A 20,330-nucleotide genomic window follows, 5' to 3' on the forward strand; every position below is an offset into this window, starting at 1 on the left:
TTAAACAGGACGAAGGGGATGATTTTACAAATACAATGACAAGATTTCAAGTAGGGAAGTTCCAGAAGGTTGCAACATTTGTTTGATTTTTAAACTGAAGTTCATTATGCCTTATTTTTTAAGTTTGATGAAAATGCAGCAAATAATAAGGGCAGATCGACATTTTCAGAGCACAGGAAGTTCCCGACAGATTACAGATCTAAGAATAGCCTAGAAACAGTAGTAGAGCACATGAAGAAGTGATCCTGGGTCACTCACTGGTTTATCAGAGGATATGTAATTCCATGGCCTGCTTTACATGCGTGCTAAGTCTGACTCTTTGAGACCCTAGGACTGTAGCCCACCAGACTCCTCTATGGAATTCTCCAGGCAAGAATACTGGAGTGGGTTGCCCTGCCCTCTTCTAGGGCATCATCCCGACCCAGGGATTGAACCTGAGTCTCTTATGTCTTCTTCTTTGGCAGGCAGGTTCTTTACAAGTGCCATCATATAATCACTAATGATTATACCAATTGTTGAATTTTAAGCACATCAGTCAGTCGTACATTGCCATGATGGTAGGCATTTCTTGCTTTTGTTAAAAACAAAACGAAGACCAAAAAAACAAAAAACCTTTCCTTAGAAAAAGATGCTCTGCATGTAAAAATACAGTGTTTTCTGCTCTCTCAAACTTGTTCCTAATTGTTGACCAGGCATGTTTCCTAATTCCCAGGTATGGCTCCCCTGATCTGTTTATGTTGCCTTCCATATTTCCCTTTATGTAAATTTAATAACATTTCTAATGCTCTTACCAGTTCTCTTTTGAGTGAAGCCAAGGTATGCCTGATGTCTGAACTTGATCTCTTTGGTCTGTCTTCTACTTTGTCATGCTGAAAAGTATAAACATCTGCCTGGACACAGTTGTTAAATGTGACAGATTATGGAGAAAAGTCTTTAAGCTGTGTCGGAATCATCTCCATATTTCTAAATGTAATTTCACCTTGGGATAGAGCTTCGTCAAGGTAGGTTTAGCTTTTGCTGAGTTCTTTAGGTAGCCAAGAATGAAAAACTTCTCCAAGTTGCAAGGATTTGAATAGCAAGCACTCATGAAATGTATGTGAAATTCTGTTAGCTGACAGGAGACTATTATTATTCAAACCTTGAGTTCTTTCCCTTAGTCACTCTTGATCTTTTTTCCAGGGACATTTTCAAGAAGTAGAGGGGGCTGTCATCACAGAGATGAGAGCTGTATCTGTTGAGACCAGGTCTTGGGAAATTCCCAAGAGAAGCAATCTGTTTAGGATGCTACAAAGAACCAGAAATCACAGATTTTTTTTTTTTTCCTTTCCAAGCCAATTAACAAAAAGCCCAGATCTTTTCATGATATTGGTGATAAAGATTTCATCACTAGAATTGACCCCTTGATTCAAATGTTTCCTAAAAGAGAGGTGAAGAATATAGTTTCCTGAGATACCAAATCAGTTTGAATTCCTAGAGCTTCTCATTAAGAATAATATTAAGTCACATTTATAAATGCTTACTATGTGAGTGTGTGTGTGTGTGTGCATGTGCTCACTTGTCCCAACTCTTTGCAACCTCATGGACAATAACCCGCTGGGCTCCTCTGTCCACGGAATCTTCCAAGCAAGAAGACTGGAGTGGGTTGCTGTGCCCTCCTCAGGGGATCTTCTCAACTCAGGGATGCAAACTGCATCTCTTGTATCTCCTGCATTGGCAGGCAGGTTACCAGAGTCACCAGATTAGAACTAATTGATTCATTTTCGTCATTTAATCCTCTTACAACTTTACAAGGCAGGTCTTTTCATAAGGCCCATTTTATAATAAAACTGATGCTTAGAGGGATAAAAGCAGTCACTTAAGGCTGTTTTATTGCAAGGCTTATATGCTTATACAGCAGAGCTTTCTAGGATTTTGACAAATGCATTTAGAAATTTAGAGAAATGCCATTCTGAGGTCTTGAAATCTTTTAAATGGCACCCCCAGAAGTAAGTCATACATTGCTACATATGCCTAATGGCAATGCTTAGCCAGTGTGGGTTGAGTGATACCCCGGAGGACTCTGAATGTCAGGAGGGGGCTGCTCTCCAAGGGGTCAGTCTCAGGCTGGTAGGGTCAGTTCATTTCTGGCTGCTAAAAAGATACAATATGTACTTTCCAATTCCCTTCTCATTCCCACATTCATAAACCCTATTATTCCTAGATATTCTTGAATTATGTAAAGATTCACTTAACTGTGTCTTGCAGTTGGGTACTCCCAAGCCTTTAATCGTAGCATCTCTCTCTGAGGACCACATTCTTACCATGCTTTATAACCCAGCTGACAATCTCTTTTCCTGTCAAGCCTTTTTTCAGCTTTGTCGTTGTTGTTCAGTCACTAAGTCCTGTCTGACTATTTGAGACCCCATGGACTGCAGCTTACCAGGCTTTGTCCTTCTGTATCTCCGTGAGTTTGCTCAAATTCATGTCCATTGAGTCGGTGAAGCTGTTCAACCATCTCATCCTCTATCATCCCCTTCTCCTCCTGCTCTCAATCTTTCCCAGAGTCAGGGTCTTTTCCAGTGAGTCAGCTTTTCAGCTTCTTAGGTATGATAAACTCCTCCATCTACTGCACCCCCACAACACTCTGTCCAGGCTTGTTTTTAGCACTTGTCAGATTCTAACATGATTATTTGTTTACCATCTGTTTCCTTTGCTAGCTCATGAGTTCTCTGATAACACGGATCATGTTATTTAATCAGTGCTAAGCACCATAGCAGGCAGTTAATATGCTTTTGCCAAGCAAATAAAAGGTTTGATATAAAGAAATATTTTACAAAGACTGTGAAATTGTAGTTGTTTTCCTTTTCAACTTCTAAAAGCCAGCTGACTCATATGACTTTACACAGCTTCTCACATTTACAAAGCATCTACCATATTTTTGAGCATGTGTCTGTGACAGCACAGGGAAGTTTCATCAAAGTGTCCAAAGGTCTACAGCCCTTTAGAAGGGCTTTCCAGTCTCCTAGGAGTTTATGGCAGCTTTCCACATGTAGAACATTCATTAAGAGGGTTTCTTACTTTAGTAAATGTCAGAGGAACCCCTGCAATCACGGGAGGTATTAGCAAAAGGGGGTCACATTAGAGAGAGGGAGTGTAGCTCCCTGGAGATGTATTAAAATTAAGGGTAACTTGGCCCAACGGTTGTACAATATAGGTGGTTCTTTAAAAAATTAAATGCTGAATTACTATGTGACCCAACAATTCTACTCCTTGGTAGCTATCCAAAAGAACTGAAAACAGGTACTCAAAAACATGTATAAGTCTATTCATAACAGCATTATTCACAATAGCTAAAAGATGGAAATGGTCCAATGTCCATCAATGGAAGGATGGATAAACAAATTGTGGTGTATTCACTCAGTGAAACATTATTCAACCATGTAAAGGAATGATAGTGCTTGTACATGGTAATATTGGATGAAGCTCAAAAATATTAAGTGAAAGAAGCCAGAAACAAAAGGTCAAATATTAGATGATTCCATTTCTATGAAGTATCAGAATTGGTAAATCCACTGAAATCGAAACCAGATTGATGGTTGCAGAGGGTAGAGAGAGCAGAAAATGGGGAGCAACTGCTTAATAAGCATGGAATTTCCTTTTGAGATAAAATGTTTTGGAACTAGACAGAAGTGATGATTGTACAACATTGTGAATGCACAAAAATGCACTGAATTGTTCACTTTAAAATGGTTAATTTTAGTGATTGTCAAGAGGGCAGGTAGGGGAGGGAAAATTGGAAGTTTGGGGTTAGGAGAGACAAACTATTATACATAGGCTGGATAAACAACAAGGTCCTACTGTGTATAGTACAGAGAACTATAGTCAATATCCTGTTAATAGAAAAATATAACTGAGTCACTCTGCTATATAGAAGAAATTAATACAGCATTGTAAATCAACTATACTTCAATTAAAAAAAAACCTGGGCGGGGCAAGGATAATTAGGAATTTGGGATTAACAGATACATACTACTATATATAAAATAGCTAAACAACAAGGACCTATTGTATAGTGTAGTGAACTATATTTAGTATCTTTTAATAACTATAATGGAAAAAGACCTGAACAAGAATATATATATTAAATTACTTTGCTGTACACCTGAAACATTGTAAATCAACTACACTTCAATTAAAAATGGTTAATTCTGCATTATATGAATATGACCTCAATTGAAAGACATAAAATAAAAGGGGACTAAAGGAAAAAAAAAAGTAGAAAAGGAGGTCAGAGGGTTATGCAGTGAGGACATGACCAGCTAATACTGGTTTTGAAGTCGTAGTAACACAAAAGCAAGGAAGGAGGTAGCCTTTAGAAAATGGAAAAAGCAAGTAACAAATTCTCCCCTAGAGCTCCAAGGAGCAGCACAGGTCTGCCATCACCTTGAAGTTAGCCCAGCGAGACCAGCCTTCCACAGCTAATCTCCAGCACAGTAAAATAATACATTTGTATTTTTCGAAGCTAAAAAAGGTAACAAAATATCATGCCTTGGCGTCACAGCTGAAAAGAACTTCCCAGATCTAGTACAATCCTGATGGAAATATGGTGAGAAAGATGGTCTTTTCAAGGTCACATAGCTAGTTGTCCTATTTATTTAAAAAACAACAACAACAATGTTTCCTTCTCAAAATAAAGAGATAGGAAGAGAAGAAGCAATGAATGGGGTTATTATTCTAATTTTATGAGAAGAAACAAATTCACTGAAATTAAGTAACTTGACCATTACTTCATATCTAATACTGTGTTTTAAGTATTTAAAAACATCAAAGTAATGAAGGTACATGAAAGATAATTTAAAAAAATCACATCATAGCAGACAGAAGGACTTATCATGAATAGCATTCATTTCTGTGCTGTTCTTAAGTCTCTCAGTTGTGTCCGACTCTTTGCGACCCTATGGACTATCGCCCTCTGTCCATGGAGATTCTCCAGGCAAGAATCCTGGAGTGGGTGGCCATGCCCTCCTCCAGGGGATCTTCCTGCCCCAGGGATTGAACCCGCGTCTCTTACGTCCACCCACACTGGCAGGTGGGTTCTTTGCCACTAGCGCCACCTGGGAAGCTCCTAAGGCTCTGGAGCTCTCTGCTGAATCTTTTGCCTCAGAAATTGGCTGTCCGCTGAAGGGAGAGAACCCTGCCTGGGATTAGAGAGGGAGAGCTGGTTGAAAGTAACAGCCTTCTAGAAAAAAAACAACCACCAAAGTTTTCTAGTACACCATTTTTTTAAAATGTGTTTTTAAAATCAGAAAAACAGGCTTTAAAGGTCTAATTTTTTTTTGATAACATATTTTCTTGGAGTCATAAAAAATTAAAATCCTTTTATTTTCTCTTAAAAAAAAAATACAGATTTTTGGAAAGCAGAAATCTGTTCAGCTGCCCTTTAAAGGTTTGTGTTGTGTTTGTGCTAGAGGCTGGTGCACAAAATGCTTTGAGGCATTCTCTGTAGCTCAGGCCAGAAGACATGGGTCCTGGAGCTACATGTCTCCTATCTCACCAGAGTAACTGCCTTCTTTCTGACAATAGTGACTTAAATTTCCCTTACAGCTGCCTTTTCTTGTTCTAGACAGAGGTTTTCAAACTTGACTGTGCACCCTCAGGCACCCTGGAGGATATTTCAAAATTGCATGTAGGGTTGGGGTGAGGAGAGTGGAGAGTCAGGGGTATGAGAGCAGCAGGAAGAAAAGGCATGCATGTGGGTCAGCATCGCCACCCTCACTTAACCTAGAGAAGCCACAGTGGCCCTATGGATGCGTGCGTGCTGTCTCTTCAGTTGTGTCTGACTCTTCGCAACCCTGTGGACTGTAGCCCCACTAGGCTCCTCTGTCCATGGGATTCTCCAGGCAAGAATACTGGAGTGGGCTGGTGTACCTACTCAGGGGATCTTCCCAACCCAGGATCAAACCCAGGTCTCTTGTATCTCCTGCACTGGCAGGCAGGTTCTTTATCACTAATGCCACCTGGGAAGTCCAACTCTATGGATCTTCCCACAGTATGTCGTTGGAAGAAAATTTTTTATTGAGGAAAAAAATGCCATTGCGGGTAAAGAAGAATATGTAGAACCAGAGAAATTGGGGTTCAGATCAGATCAGATCAGTCGCTCAGTCGTGTCCGACTCTTTGCGACCCCATGAATCGCAGCACGCCAGGCCTCCCTGTCCATCACCAACTCCCAGAGTTCACCCAGACTCATGTCCATCGAGTTGGTGATGCCATCCAGCCATCTCATCCTCTGTCGTCCCCTTCTCCTTCTGCCCCCAATCCCTCCCAGCATCAGAGTCTTTTCTAATGAGTCAACTCTTCACATGAGGTGGCCAAAGTACTGGAGTTTCAGCTTTAGCATCATTCCTTCCAAAGAAATCCCAGGGCTGATCTCCTTCAGAATGGACTGGTTGGATCTCCTTGCAGTCCAAGGGACTCTCAAGAGTCTTCTCCAACACCACAGGTCAAAAGCATCAATTCTTCAGCACTCAGCCTTCTTCACAGTCCAACTCTCACATCCATACATGACCACAGGAAAAACCATAGCCTTGACTAGACGAACCTTTGTTGGCAAAGTAATGTCTCTGCTTTTGAATATGCTATCTAGGTTGGTCTTAACTTTCCTTCCAAGGAGTAAGCGTCTTTTAATTTCATGGCTGCAGTCACCATCTGCAGTGATTTTGGAGCTCAGAAAAATTAAGTCTGACACTGTTTCCACTGTTTCCCCATCTATTTCCCATGAAGTGGTGGGACCGGATGCCATGATCTTCGTTTTCTGAATGTTGAGCTTTAAGCCAACTCTTTCACTCTCCACTTTCATCAAGAGGCTTTTTAGTTCCTCTTCACTTCCTGCCATAAGGGTGGTGTCATCTGCATAAGGGAATAAAATAAAAACACCACTTACAATAATAAGAAAATAAGGCACATACATCGAAGACGGGTGTCTAAATAATATTCTTCAGCTAAGGCAAGATTCTAGAATCTGACCACCCATCAAGCTGTTAAGGGGAAAACTCCACTGTACATGCCGTGGTGGGGGAAGCCAGATTGTGTTGTGAGAATTTAAAAGAGAAAGAAAGTTAGATGAGGAAAAGATGGGGTGAGTTAAATATAATAAAACCAAGGTCTTCTTTCTGGGAAAGGAGCTCCTTAATAATTCAATTCACTGTGGACTCCGAAGTTGCAGGTGAAGCCAGAGAACACTCAGAGGAAACCAAATTAAATTTTTGCTAGAGAAAGGAAAATGGAAGAACCAGACTGCCATCGTGAGGCAGAATGCTCGGAAATGCTGACTGAAGTGCTCCGGAGTGTTTGTAGCCCAATTTGGCACTGATACCGTGGTATCGATGGAGAAAGCGATGGCACCCCACTCCAGCACTCTTGCCTGGAGAATCGCATGGATGGAGGAGCCTGGTGGGCTGCAGTCCATGGGGTCGCGAGGAGTCGGACACGACTGAGCGACTTCACTTTCACGTTTCACTTTCATACATTGGAGAAGGAAATGGCAACCCACTCCAGTGTTCTTGCCTGGAGAATCCCAGGGACGGGGGAGCCTGGTGGGCTGCTGTCTATGGGGTCGCACAGAGTCAGACACGACTGAAGCGATTTAGCAGCAGCAGCAGCAGCAGCAGCAACCATGGTATTGAAATACCCTCAAGCGGTTCTAGTTTCCTAAGCAGTAGTTTTATAAAATTGATCTTAAAGATCAATGTGGATACATAGTAAAAACAAAACTATATAAACAATACAAAAAAGTCCACAGGGTATTTAAGGCTCTCTTTTTCACTCCAAGTTTCCCATACAAGAGGCAATTATTCTTTCCAGTTTATTGTGCATCTTTTAAAACATATTCCGTGCATGTATAATTAGTTATGTACTACATACATTCCTTTGGAACCACCAAGGATGTCTACTGCTCTGCACTCTGATTTCTGTTTAACAGGGTGTCTTGGAGCTTGTTTCCTTCCTTTTCTTGATTGCTTCATCTTTTACCAGATGAACATACCAGAAATTATTGAATCATTGTTACTCTAATGCACAGTTTACTTTCAGGATTTTTGCTACCATAAGCAATGCTGGGCATAACTGTTGAAAAAATTCCGGAAATATTTAAAAAAGTGCATTAAATTTGTAACAGGTGTAGTAAGACTGCACACCAAAGAGATGAAGCTATTCTATCAATCATGTTTGAGAATGATGGTCGACACCCTTGCCAATCTTAAGGTACTTTGTCCAGAATTATTTTCTTTCTGCAGTCTCTATTTTTCAACACAATTTCCCTGTGTGTGTGTTCAGTAGCTCAGTTGTGTCTGACTCTTTGTGACCCCATTGTCTATAGCTCTCCAGCCTCCTCTGTCCAAGAGATTTTCTAGGTAAGAATACTGGGGTGGGTTGCCAATTCCTCCTCCAAGGGATATTCCTGACCCAGGGATCTAACCTGTATCTCCTGAGTTTCCTGCATTGCAGGCAGATTCTTTACTGCTGAGCCACTGGGGAAGCCCCAGTTTGCACTGTAGAGTGAATCAAATGATCTTAAACCAAAAGATAGCAGATTATTCGGTCACTGCAACCATCCCATCAGCATTTGGCTCTTGTGGTTTAAAGGGATCACTGAGGAAGCATCAGAAATCATTCTTGGCTTTCAGGAACTTCCAGTGTGGTTGTAGAGTATTTGAAGCTGCCACTGATGAATGGAAAGCTGCTGCTGCTGCTGCTAAGTCGCTTCAGTCGTGTCCGACTCTGTGCGACCCCATAGACGGCAGCCCACCATACTCTGCCGTCCCTGGGATTCTCCAGGCAAGAACACTGGAGTGGGTTGCCATTTCCTTCTCCACTGCGTGAAAGTGAAAAGTGAAAGTGAAGTTGCTTAGTCGCGACTGACTCTTTGCGACCCCATGGACTGTAGCCCACCAGGCTCTTCCATCCATGGGATTTTCTAGGCAAGAGTACTGGAGAATGGAAAGCAGTGTCTGATAAAACAGTAGACAGATAGGCTAGAAGCTCCCAAGTGGGGGTGGGGGAGGAATTAGGGGAGTGAGTCTAGAAATACCCATGGAGCATCTCACCTCTGACCTAACTCAATGAATAAATGAAGATCTATATGTTAATTATTCAGACAATCTTGTAAACCTGTTATGTACCAGCCCCTGTGCTGGATGTCGGGGCTAGAAGAGTGAGAAAGATGTATTTCCTGCCATCATTTTACTTGCTTATCCTTTCTGAGAGCACACTTGTTTTCTAGTCAACAGCACAGTGTTTAGTTATATCTATACATAATTTATGTTGTATATATTATATATATCTATAAAACATTATTTATGGGCTTCCCAGGTGGCACACTGGTAAAGCATCTGCCTGTCAATTCAGGAGATGCAGGAGACATGAGTTCAATCCTTGGGTTGGGAAGATCCCCTGGAAAAAGAAATGGCAACCCACTCCAGTATTCTTGCCTGGAAAATCCCATAGACAGAGGAGCCTGGTGGGCTCCAGTCCCTGTGGTTGCAAAGAGTTGAACACAACTGGGCACACGACACACACACATTACGTTATTTATATTGTTATGTATATGTTTTGTCATAAGCATTTTTATTTTTGTCTTTTCTTAATAGATAAAACTATCCCAATGGGCAAATACTTCTTATCAGTTTTGCTACTTCTTTACTTCTACTCTGCACATTTTATGGAGTTCAAGTCCTACTTCACTCTTGAATTCAGACATGTATGGCACAGTAACGTGTGCTCCAAACCTTACACAGACATGTGACACAGCTGTCCTAAACTCACACCTTCCTTGAGCTCCAGTTGCTGAGATCAGGAGAAGACATTGTTGAGGCCTTAAACAATACCCTTATCCAGAGGTCCCCTGATGGCAGCGGCTATCTGCCTACTGGAAGGCAGCCATCTGTACATATTAGCTGAGTGAGCGTTTCGGTCTACGCTGCTTTTGGCGTTACTATACTTGAATGACTAGTATGCATATGACACAGTGCTTAATAAATACCTTCACTTTTTAAGTGTTGTCTGGGATATAAGGCAAAATGGTCTCCAATGCCAGTTTTTAATGGATTTTGGATTTGTTCTGACCTTTTCTGGCCTTTCCCATGTCTTTTGGTAACCTACTTTCTTATGTGCCCCCCTGTCCAGCCCCCAAGAAAGATGCTCTCTTTAGGTTCTGATGCTAACATTTCTGCACCAACATCTGAAATTCAGGCTTTACAAGTTTTGCCTTAACACATTTAGCCTGGTATGTGCGTTCACCCACGGACAGCAGACACACACACACACACACACACAAATCCCTCTCTGATCACTACGGCATGCCAAACTCATGCCTTTGGAGGTCATTTTTCTAAGAACTTATAACTAATTCAGAACACAGAGGAGCTCTTAGATATATTTTCAAACAAAAGAGAAGGAATCAATCTGTGACCTAACAAGAGGGTTAATACCAGCTGGTCATAGTTTAGTGAGTTTAATTACTGGAATTTCTATATAATATCACCCCAAATGACATCTGGCTTGGAACTGAGCATGAGATTCCTTTCGGGTGAGCAAAAGAAAACAGGCCATGCCAAGCTCTCCCCTATCTAATCCTTGTGCCTGATGCACATGAGCTGCAGTGACATTTCTGGGACTGATTTGTACTTGGTGAAGATAAGCTTGTTAATAAAAAGGCAAGATAAAATTGGCATTAGCTACTTTTAACAAGGAAGCAAAATATACAGTTGCAAAGTGAGAATGAAAAATGCTTAAGTTGGAGAAGGAAATGGCAACCCACTCCAGTATTCTTGCCTGGAAAATTCCACGGACAGAGAAGCCTGGTGGGCTACAGTCCATGGGGTCGCAAAGAATCACACACACACACACACACAAAAGAAAAATGCTTAAGTAAAAGACCAAGGAATTCTTTGTTTTACACCCAGCTCATTCCCTGCGTTCGTTGATAACCTATTTTATGTCCAAGTAAATACTGGCCTCAAATGGAAATCAAATGGATTTTATTTTCACAAACATTGTGAGTTGGACTAATTTCAAATTTATTTTAAGTCAAACGTAAGCACTGATTAAATTGCTGGAAACCAAGCCTGGTATAGGGCGATTTGTTTAGTCGCTAAATTGTATCCGACTCCTTTTTGCAACCCCATGGACTGTAGCCCGCCAGGCTCCTCTGTCCATGAGATTTCTCAGGCAAGAATACTGGAGTGGGTTGCCATTTCCTTCTCCAGGGAATCTTCCCAACACAGGGATTGAACCTATGTCTCTTACATTGGCAGGTGGGTTTTTTACCATTGAGCCACCAGGGCAGCCCATAGGGTGAGTCAACCCTATGTTTTGCTAACCCCTTTCATTTCAAAGGGTGATCCATGAACCTGCATCATGAGCATCATCTGGCAGTTTGCTAGGAATGCAGAGTCTTAGGCTCTACACACAGACCTAATGAATCAGAAAATGCATTTAGCAAGATGTCTATGCACTTGGAAATTGAGAATCACTGGCCTATAATGTTGCCTTTATTTTCTTTAAATCTTTTCAAAAGCTGTTTTGTATTAGAATACAGTTGGTTAACAATGTTGTGCTGGTTTCAGGGGAGCAGTGAAGGGACTCAGCCACACATATACAGGTATCCATTCTCCCCCAAACTCTCCTCCTATCCAGGCTGTCACATAACATTGAGCAGAGTTCTCTGAGCTATACAGCAGGTCCTTGTTGGTTATCCATTTTAAATATAGCAGTGTGTACATGTCGATCCCAAACTCCCTAACTGTCCCTTCCTCCATCCTTCCCCTTGAATGTTGCCTTTCTTCTAAAGGGCTTCCCCCCATAGAATAACTGAAAGACCATTTGCCTGAGTAACATAAACCAAGGGCCAAATTTGAGACGTTTCCAGCCTTCCAGCCGCACAGAGAGGAATGCACAGATGCATGCTCCATTCTGCAGTGCCAAACTGAAAGGCTTGCCATTTGTTCTGACTGTTTTATTGCCCTCAAACTCTGCACTCAGCTTCTTGTGAGGCTTCCAAAACACGACAAATCCATGGAAAAATTAATAATGTAAAGGTTTTCTAAGGCTCTTGGCAGCAGAAGGAATTTCCAGTGGGTTCATATTGAGGTGGGGGTGGAAAAGGAAGGAAGTTTGACATATAACATAATAGCAAGGAATTCCTAAATATTTGTCCAGCTTTCATCATCTCAGCCTGTTAAAAAACGAATTTGTATGTGATGGTTCTAGGATTTGTCCTTAAGAAATTCTGACCACTTAGCAGACAAGAAGATAACTATTTTGAGCTAAGGTCTTATGCATATAAGTTGCTTTATATCTTGAGTTTTGTGTGCTTTAGTGAGAAGTAAGTTGCTTCTGCCATCTCCAATAAGATATATTTAAGTTAGTATCTTCATCTCTTCCCCCTTCTAGTATTTTCATTTGGAAAGTAGACAGCTGAAATATTGGCCAGTGAAAGAAAACAGATTTCCCAATGAATAGCTGTAGTCCATGAAAAACGAGATTAGAGGGATGCCCAAACTAATTCCAGGTTATTACAATCTTCATCTCAAGCCTAATTCTCTGTGGTTTCACTCCTGGTTTACAGACAGAAATTTAAAGCCAGTATATTTTATCATCTAAATCATTTAGTTCCCCTTTGACGGAAGCCTTTGCAATGTTCTCTTCAATTTCCATGAGAATGAATTTCACCTTTTATGACATTCAAAGACAATTATGGTGTCTTTATGAAAAATGATGTCACTCTGATACCAGCAATAAAATAACAATGTCCTAGTGCTGATAAATGTATTAATCATACCAGTCATCTTTCAGCTTTTCTGGTTTTGCTTTGGGAACTCCAGAAAACCTTAAGGTTTTTAATTTGTGAGCTCTCTAGAAACATGGCCAGAATACTTTACTCTTCCTCTGATTGAGTGCTCAGAAAATGGAGTAGAATGGAGTGACCATCCCACTAACAGGCAGGGTTATTCGGTCACTGCCTAAATCAGAAAGGATGCTGCAGACTCTCACACATCTGTATCTGGGAGGTGGGGCAGTGATGGGGAAAGGCATCTCAGGTGTCCTCTGGTCTGTCTCCATGCAATCCACTGCTATTCCATCCCTTGCTTTTAAGATGCTTTGAGTGTTGCCCTCTGGGAGACACTGAATTCCTGTTAAAGTACTAGCCCAAAGCCCTCCTGGGACCAGGAAGAGGCCTGGGACCCCTCAGATTCTTAGGTCTAACTCTGTTCTTGTGATAAGACTGCCAAGATTTGGAATAGGCTGAACAATGATAGATTTTTTTTTTCATATGAATCAGTCAATGTACAGATTGAAAAGAGTGGCTTGCTCCATACAAATCAACATACGGAGTGCTTACTTTATGCCAAGACTCAAATAACATGCTTTCTGGATATCAAAAACATATAACACAAGCTTTCTATGTGTAGCTTATTGTTTTGGTTGGGGAGAATATGCTTATGGCAGGAAATAACTGCAGAATGAATAGTTTATACTTCCAGTTAGCATGCAGGCTTTTCTGGGATCCAAGCATAATCCATTTTAATCTAGCTGAGATTTTGATTTCAGAAGTCACAGTCTCTGGATACAGACCTTCAGGTGTAGGGTTTCAGAGATGAGGGATCACTGTGGGCTTCAATATTGAGGAGAAGCTTCTTGGCAGAGACAGGACCAGAGCACATTTGTGAGGCCAAGTGGGAACTGCAGGAATAGAGAGACAGCAGGGAAGTCATCCAAAATGGAGTGGTCAGAACAAGTCACAAAAGTGAGAGGAGACTGGTATGTGTCTGGAAAAATGAGAGTTACCTGATAGAAAAAGTACCAACTGGGCAATAATGGTGGAGGTAAAGCTAGGGCAAGATTTTAGAATCCATCAACTGCTGAGCAGGAAATTTACTTGATCCTGTGAGCTATGTTATTCAGACATTTTTTACCCTATAGAAAAATATAATGCAGATGATATTGTGACACATTCCCATGAGTTACTCAGAGATTTTCACAATTCTGTTTTCTAATTATAATCCCCCCACTCAGTTAAAACAATACATTGAAAGTCAAGTGAGAGCTGTTGAAAAAAGCAGAATGGATCCATAGTTAGGTTTTTTGAAAAAGTAAGTTCTTCACCATCCACTTATGATTAAAAACATGCAAAAAGTGGGCATAGTGGGAATATACCTCAACATAATAAAAGTCATATATTGCAATTGCACAGCTAACATCATACTTAACAGTAAAAAACCTGCAAATTTTTCCTCTTAGGAACAAGATAATGATGCTCACTCTTGCCCCTTTATTGTTGCCACTTTGGTATTGGAAGTTCTAGCCAGAACAATTAGGCAATAAAAAGAAACAAAAGGACTCAGAAAGAAAAAGTAAAAATGTCATTATTCACATATGATAAGATCTTACAGAATACCCTGAAAATCCATCAAAAAACCATTAAAACTAATACATGAATTCAGTAAAGTTGCAGAATAAAAAAAAAATTAATATATTAAGTTGTCTGCACTTCTACACAGTAATAATGAACCATCAGAAAGGGAAACTAAGAAAACATCTTCCTTTGATTGAGTGTAATCTACAGTTATATCACAAAGAATAAAATACCTAGGAAGAAATTTAACCAAGGAGGTAATAAAAGACCCATATACTAAATGTGCAAAAGACATTAATGTAAGAAATTGAAGAAAATGTAAGTAAATGGAAAGATATTCTGCGTTCATATTAGAAGAATTAATATGATTAAAATGTCATACTATCCAAAGCAATCTACTAATTCAATGCAATTCCTATCAAAAATACCAATGGTGTTTTTCACAGAAATAGAACAAACAATCCTAAAATGTATACGGAATCATCAAAAAAGACTCCAAATAGCCAAAGCTATCTTGAGAAAGAAGAACAAAGCTGGAGGCATTAAGCCTTCTTATTTCAAGCTATGCTCCAAAGCTATGGTAATAAAAACAGGATAGCATTGGCATAAAACAGAAACATAGATAATTGGGACAGAATAGAGGGCCTAGAAATAAGCACACACATATATGGGCAGTTAATTCATGATAAAGGAGCCAAGGATACACACTGGAGAAAGGGCTGTCTTTTCAATAAACGGTGTTGGGAAAACTGAATAGCCACAAGAAAAGCATGAAACTGGATTACTATCTTATGCCATACACAAATATTAACTCAAAATGGATTAAAGACCTGAAACCATAAAATCCCTAGAAGAAAACATAGGTTCTTGATATAGGTCTTGGAGGTGATTTTTTGAAGCTGAAACCAAAAATAAACAAGTGGGACTATATTAAAAAGCTTCTGCACAACACAGAAAGCCATCAGCAAAATGAAAAGATAGCCTAATAGATGGGAGAAAATTTTGCAAATCATATATCTGCTACATTGAAAATATATAAGCACTCACACAACTCAATTAAAAAAAGAACAACAATTTGATTTAAAAAGAGCCAAGTAGACATGTTTCTAAAGAAGACATAGAGATGCTCAACATCACTAGTAATCCAGGAAATGCAAATCAAAACCATAATGAGACACCATCTCACATCTGTTATAACAGCTATTTATCAAAGAGACAACAAATAACAAGTGTTGGTGAGGATATGGAGAAAAGGGAATTCTCATATACCATTAATGGGAATGTAAATTGGTCAGCCGCTATGGAAAACAGTACGTAGGTTCCTAAAAAAAAAAATGAAAAACAAAACTACCGTATGATCCATCAATTCCACTTCTAAGATTTACCTGAAGAAAAAAACCCTCTAATTTGAGAGCACATGTGCGTCGCTGTGTTCATTGCAGCACAATTGACAATAGCCAATATATGGAAACAATGTAAAAGTTCAGTGAATGGATAAAGAAAAGGTGCTATCGATCTATTTAATGTATCTGCCTAGACAATGAAATGATAATCAGCCATAAAAAGGTGAAACCTTGCCATTTTTGAAAATATGAATGGACCCTGGGGGCATTATGCTAAGTGAAAGAAGGCAGACAGAGATGACAAATACCGTATCATCTCACTTATATGTGGAATCCAAACACGCACACACACAAACAAAAACCCATGAGAAAGAAAACAAAGGAAACAACAAGTTCATAGATACAAAGAACAGATTGGTGGTTGTCAGGGCAAGGGTGGGTGAAATGGGTCGAAAGATACACACTTTCAGAGGTACACACTTATAAAATAAATAAGTCATGGCGAGGTAATGCACAGCATGGTTAATAATACTATACTGCATATTTGAAACTTGCTGAAAGAGTACCGAATTATCACAAGAAAAAAAATTGTAACTATAAGATGATGGATATTAACTAGACTTGCGGTGATCAGTTCATAATATAAACATTGAATCGTTATGTTGCACACCTGAAACTACTAGAATGTAATCTGTTAATTATCCCTTAATAGAAAAAATGAAAAAAAAGGAACTAGACATTTATGAACACCTACTATGTGCCACATACAAAATACTTGACTTACGTTGTTTTTTCCTAATGTGGCAGAGAGTTTTTGAAACAACAGTTTTATTAAAATATAATTCACATACCATAGCATTCACCTTTTAAAAGTATACCATTCAGTGATTTTTAGTATATTCACAGAACTGTACAACTTTCCACACTATCTAGTTTTAGAACAATTTCGTTACCTTAAAAAGAAACCTCATACCCTTTAGCAGTCACTTTCCATTCTCCCCAACATCTCAGCCCCCGGCAACCTCTAGTTTACCTTCTGTCTCTGTGATTTGCTGGCTCTGGACATATCATGTCAGCAAAAACAAGCAAAACGTGTCCTTTTTGTTCACCAACTTCTTGAACTGAACATGGTATTTCCAAGGTTCTTCCATTTGCAGCATGGATATACATCATTTTTAAAATCCTACTATTATCTTCTAAACTAGACATAATTATCTGTTCTACCCATAAGGAAAATGAAATCGTAAATGCTTTGCCCAAGGACTCACAAAGTTAGCAGAGAAATATTCACACCTAGGCCTCTGTTTCATGATTCAACCATTCCCATCACACCACACTGATTCTCAAATGCCTCAGAATTCTCCCTATTTTTAAACTGAAAACCACAACACCTTGTAATACACAAGAAATAGCACAATGATCTTGTTTCTTCCTGGCTCCATGCTCTCTCAAGACGAATTTGCATCCAAAAACAAGGAGACCGGTCTCCTATTCCTGGGGGTGCCATGACAACCCCACTACTTTTGAAATTTCGAGGCAATTCAAACCCAGTAGAGGACTGTGGGTAGCACCATGCCGTATTCTTTCAGACAAGGGGGTATTCACTACTCAGACCAGCAAGTAGCTCAAAGTTCCAATAAGAAAACAACAAACAATGAAAAAAACCAGCCTTTGGTTCATCAGTCACTCACCAGACAGCTGAAGCGTGAAGCTCACGAACACCATGAATTGAAGCCCGAAACACAACCAAGACGCCTCCATTCCACATCATCACGCTCTCTGCCAAACTGAATCTTGTAGACAGTATCTGTATCCTTCATTCTCACAGCCCCATTCACCTCCTTGTCTCCCATGTATCCTTTCAGACGCACCAAAGCCCTTGGTGAGTTTCCAGCAAAGCTTCCACATCCTCAGGATCCAGGTCGAGGCAATCCACCACACGGCTCCTGCAGGGCCTGGAGCCCAGTGCTCCGAGCTTCATGTAGATACAAGCATTCCTTGCAGTTCTTCAAGCCAGTCATCTCAGGAAGGCAAATGGTAGATCCCTCCACGCTGGCAAAACGGAGGAAACAAATACATATGCTGAGACTTCTTACATTCTCAAAATTGGGAGCTGGTCCCTTATTATTATGAATTTTAAAAGTCTACTGCTTTTCAAATAGCCTGACAACTCTGCCTGAAGTTTCAAACCAGCAAGGTCAGCTGACGCCATGGCTAGGCAGACTTCAGGGGGAAAGGAGACTGGATCTTTCAAAACAAGCAGCAGAACACAAGTGATCTTAATTCACTGCAGCAGGCTAAGGTCACAGCAGATTCTTCTAGAGCTTGTAATTAGAGGCAAATTAGGCTTTGCATGACATTGCGTGTGTACTGAAAATTACACAGAAGAATAAAAAACATTAGGAGGTAAGAGAATAAGCAGAAGCGCTGCAGATAGGTTACCAAAGTAAAATATTTCTTCAAATTATAAAAGTAAGTTCACAAATTTTAGTATGCTTTTAATTCTACAGTTTTTTTTCTTTAATTCAACAACTACTGGGCTGTCGGGTAAGCTAAGCCAGGTGGAAATGCCTCTGTTGAGCTTTTATTCTTCGATGAGGGAAGGGAGATAGACCACTGCTTCATCAACCTAAGGTTATTCCTAATGTTAGAAGGACTGAAACGATGAAAGTTCAGGCTGTTACAAGAGTCATACGCAAGCTATCTCATCTGGACTTGGCCTTGACAACTGACATACCCAGCAAAGAAAGTGACACTTAGATTGAGAGCTAGAGAAGGTAGTGACATTAGCCAAGTGAAGAGGGGGCAGGAGTGCTTTCAGCAGAGTGCAGCTGCACACACCAAGTTCTGGAAGTTAGAGGGAGCTATGTCTGAGGATTCTTCTGTGTTTGGGGGGCTGCTGTTACAAGCCACAGGGAATCAGTATGGAAGGAGACCATGAAAACAGTAATATTGCTTATTTATTGAACAAAAAGCTAACACACATTTGAGGCTATGTATCTTCTTTAAGTGATGCTATTACTTGGGGGGAAAAAAAAAAGGCAATGGAAAATCTAGTCATAGAAACTTGAAGCCAAAGGGAAAATTCATCACCTTTTAAAATATGCCAACTAGTCCTGAGAGGAAGGTAACAGCAGGTGATTCTTGTTCCATAAACAAACAATTGGGTTTGGAGAGAAGGCTAAAACCTCCCTGGGGGAAGATGACGGCTCCCTGGTGTCCTGTCGGCGGGTTAGCACAGCACTAGCATTGCTCCTGACAACACGGAGAGTGCCTTTCAGAGAACATGTTTGTCTTTGGGGTATAATCATTTGGCCCACTTACTAGAAGTCTCAAGCAGGTCAACCCTTGAAATAGGGCTCTCTCTTTTGAGCAGAGCTTGAACAAAAGGAAACTTAAAATCATTTAGAGGGAAAGGAATGAAACCTATTTCTGTCCTTCTGGAGACAAAAGATGTAATGCAATTGGTAATGCAATTGGTTAAAATTCAAGGGGAATAAAAACCTCTTGGGGCGGCGGTGGGGGCTGCAGCTTGCGGCCCTCAGGTACAGCCCTTGCTTCAAATGCAGGCTTGTGCTGCCATCTCGTGGTGGAAAGGCTCGCTCCACCTCAGCACGAGCAGGGAGCTGCCTGCTGTTTCTCCTTGTGCTCCTTATGGCCTCATCAGCAAGACGCATTAAACAAATACAAGGCAGAGAATCCAGCAGGGGATTTAACACTTCGTGGCCTGCCAGGAGTTAAATTCCCCTCAGACAACATTCCCTTCTTCATCCTCTTCTTTTGTCTTGAAAAAGCAGAATGTCGTTCTTTCAGCAGCGTGATTGGAAGCCAGCCCGGGCTTGCTTGCTGAAGCCACAATTTGACCTTTTAAAGCAGGCTGGAGGGTGGTAGTTCAGGCCATTAACTTCACTCTTTCCCCCTTAGGAAGGGCCTTGTGTTTTGCCTGAAGGGATCTCCTGAGGGTGCTTTTTATGGCCTGAATTCAGGAAAGCTGAAATGCTCTATCGATAAAATCCTGAAAGCATATTTCCCTCTCTCTCCCCACCAAGCTCTCCTTTTATTGTCCCATCCTATCTTTGAGAGATTTTCACCTATCCACCAAATTAGCTCTATTTAATCAAACGATTCACTGACTGCCTGTTTGGTATTAATCAAAGAGGCCCCTGTTGCCAAGTCAGGTTTCTAGTTACTTGGCAATGACAGACTCAGCCAGCCTGTTAATAATCCATTTCAGGCCAAAGTGAAAAGGTCTGAAGTTCTGGCAGCTTGTGCAGCCTTACTGTGGCTACACAGGCTGGATCTGTCAGGCCGGGGAGACACTGAGAACAGGCCACCCACTCCCAGCGGCGTCTTTGAAGAACCAGGTTGGAGCGCCTGACCGAGGTGCGTGAGCCCCAGGCCTCTGCAGGGGCTGACCACGGCATCTATCCTGCTGTCAGCGACAGTTCTTCTAATGCATGGCTAATGCAGAGTGGAGAAGGAAATGGCAACCCACTCCAGTGTTCTTGCCTGGAGAACCCCAGGGACAGGGGAGCCTGGTGGGCTGCCGTCTATGGGGTCGCACAGAGTCGGACACAACTGAAGCGACTTAGCAGT

General features: G+C 40.8%; 1 long non-coding RNA gene across 5 annotated transcripts; it reads right to left on the reverse strand.

Moving 5' to 3' along the window:
* Positions 1-5,342: 5,342 nt before the first annotated feature.
* LOC147359264 (uncharacterized) lies at positions 5,343-19,801 on the reverse strand. Of its 5 annotated transcripts, none has more exons than XR_015140218.1 (4): positions 17,426-18,449; positions 13,824-13,952; positions 13,611-13,718; positions 5,343-6,887 (listed from the first exon to the last, which is right to left on the reverse strand). It is a non-coding gene; the product is annotated as an uncharacterized LOC147359264 (long non-coding RNA). The 5 variants fall into 5 exon arrangements; XR_015140216.1 differs by lacking the exon at positions 13,824-13,952 and adding an exon at positions 18,828-19,801 and having other exon boundaries at positions 6,032-6,887; positions 17,426-17,786; XR_015140215.1 differs by lacking the exon at positions 13,824-13,952 and having other exon boundaries at positions 6,032-6,887.
* Between the last annotated feature and the right edge of the window lie 529 nt (positions 19,802-20,330).

This window comes from Bos grunniens, chromosome 14 (genome assembly GCF_055505025.1).
Source record: "Bos grunniens cultivar Pamir isolate PY7600 chromosome 14, Bosgru_T2T1.0, whole genome shotgun sequence".
Lineage (NCBI taxonomy): Eukaryota > Metazoa > Chordata > Mammalia > Artiodactyla > Bovidae > Bos > Bos grunniens.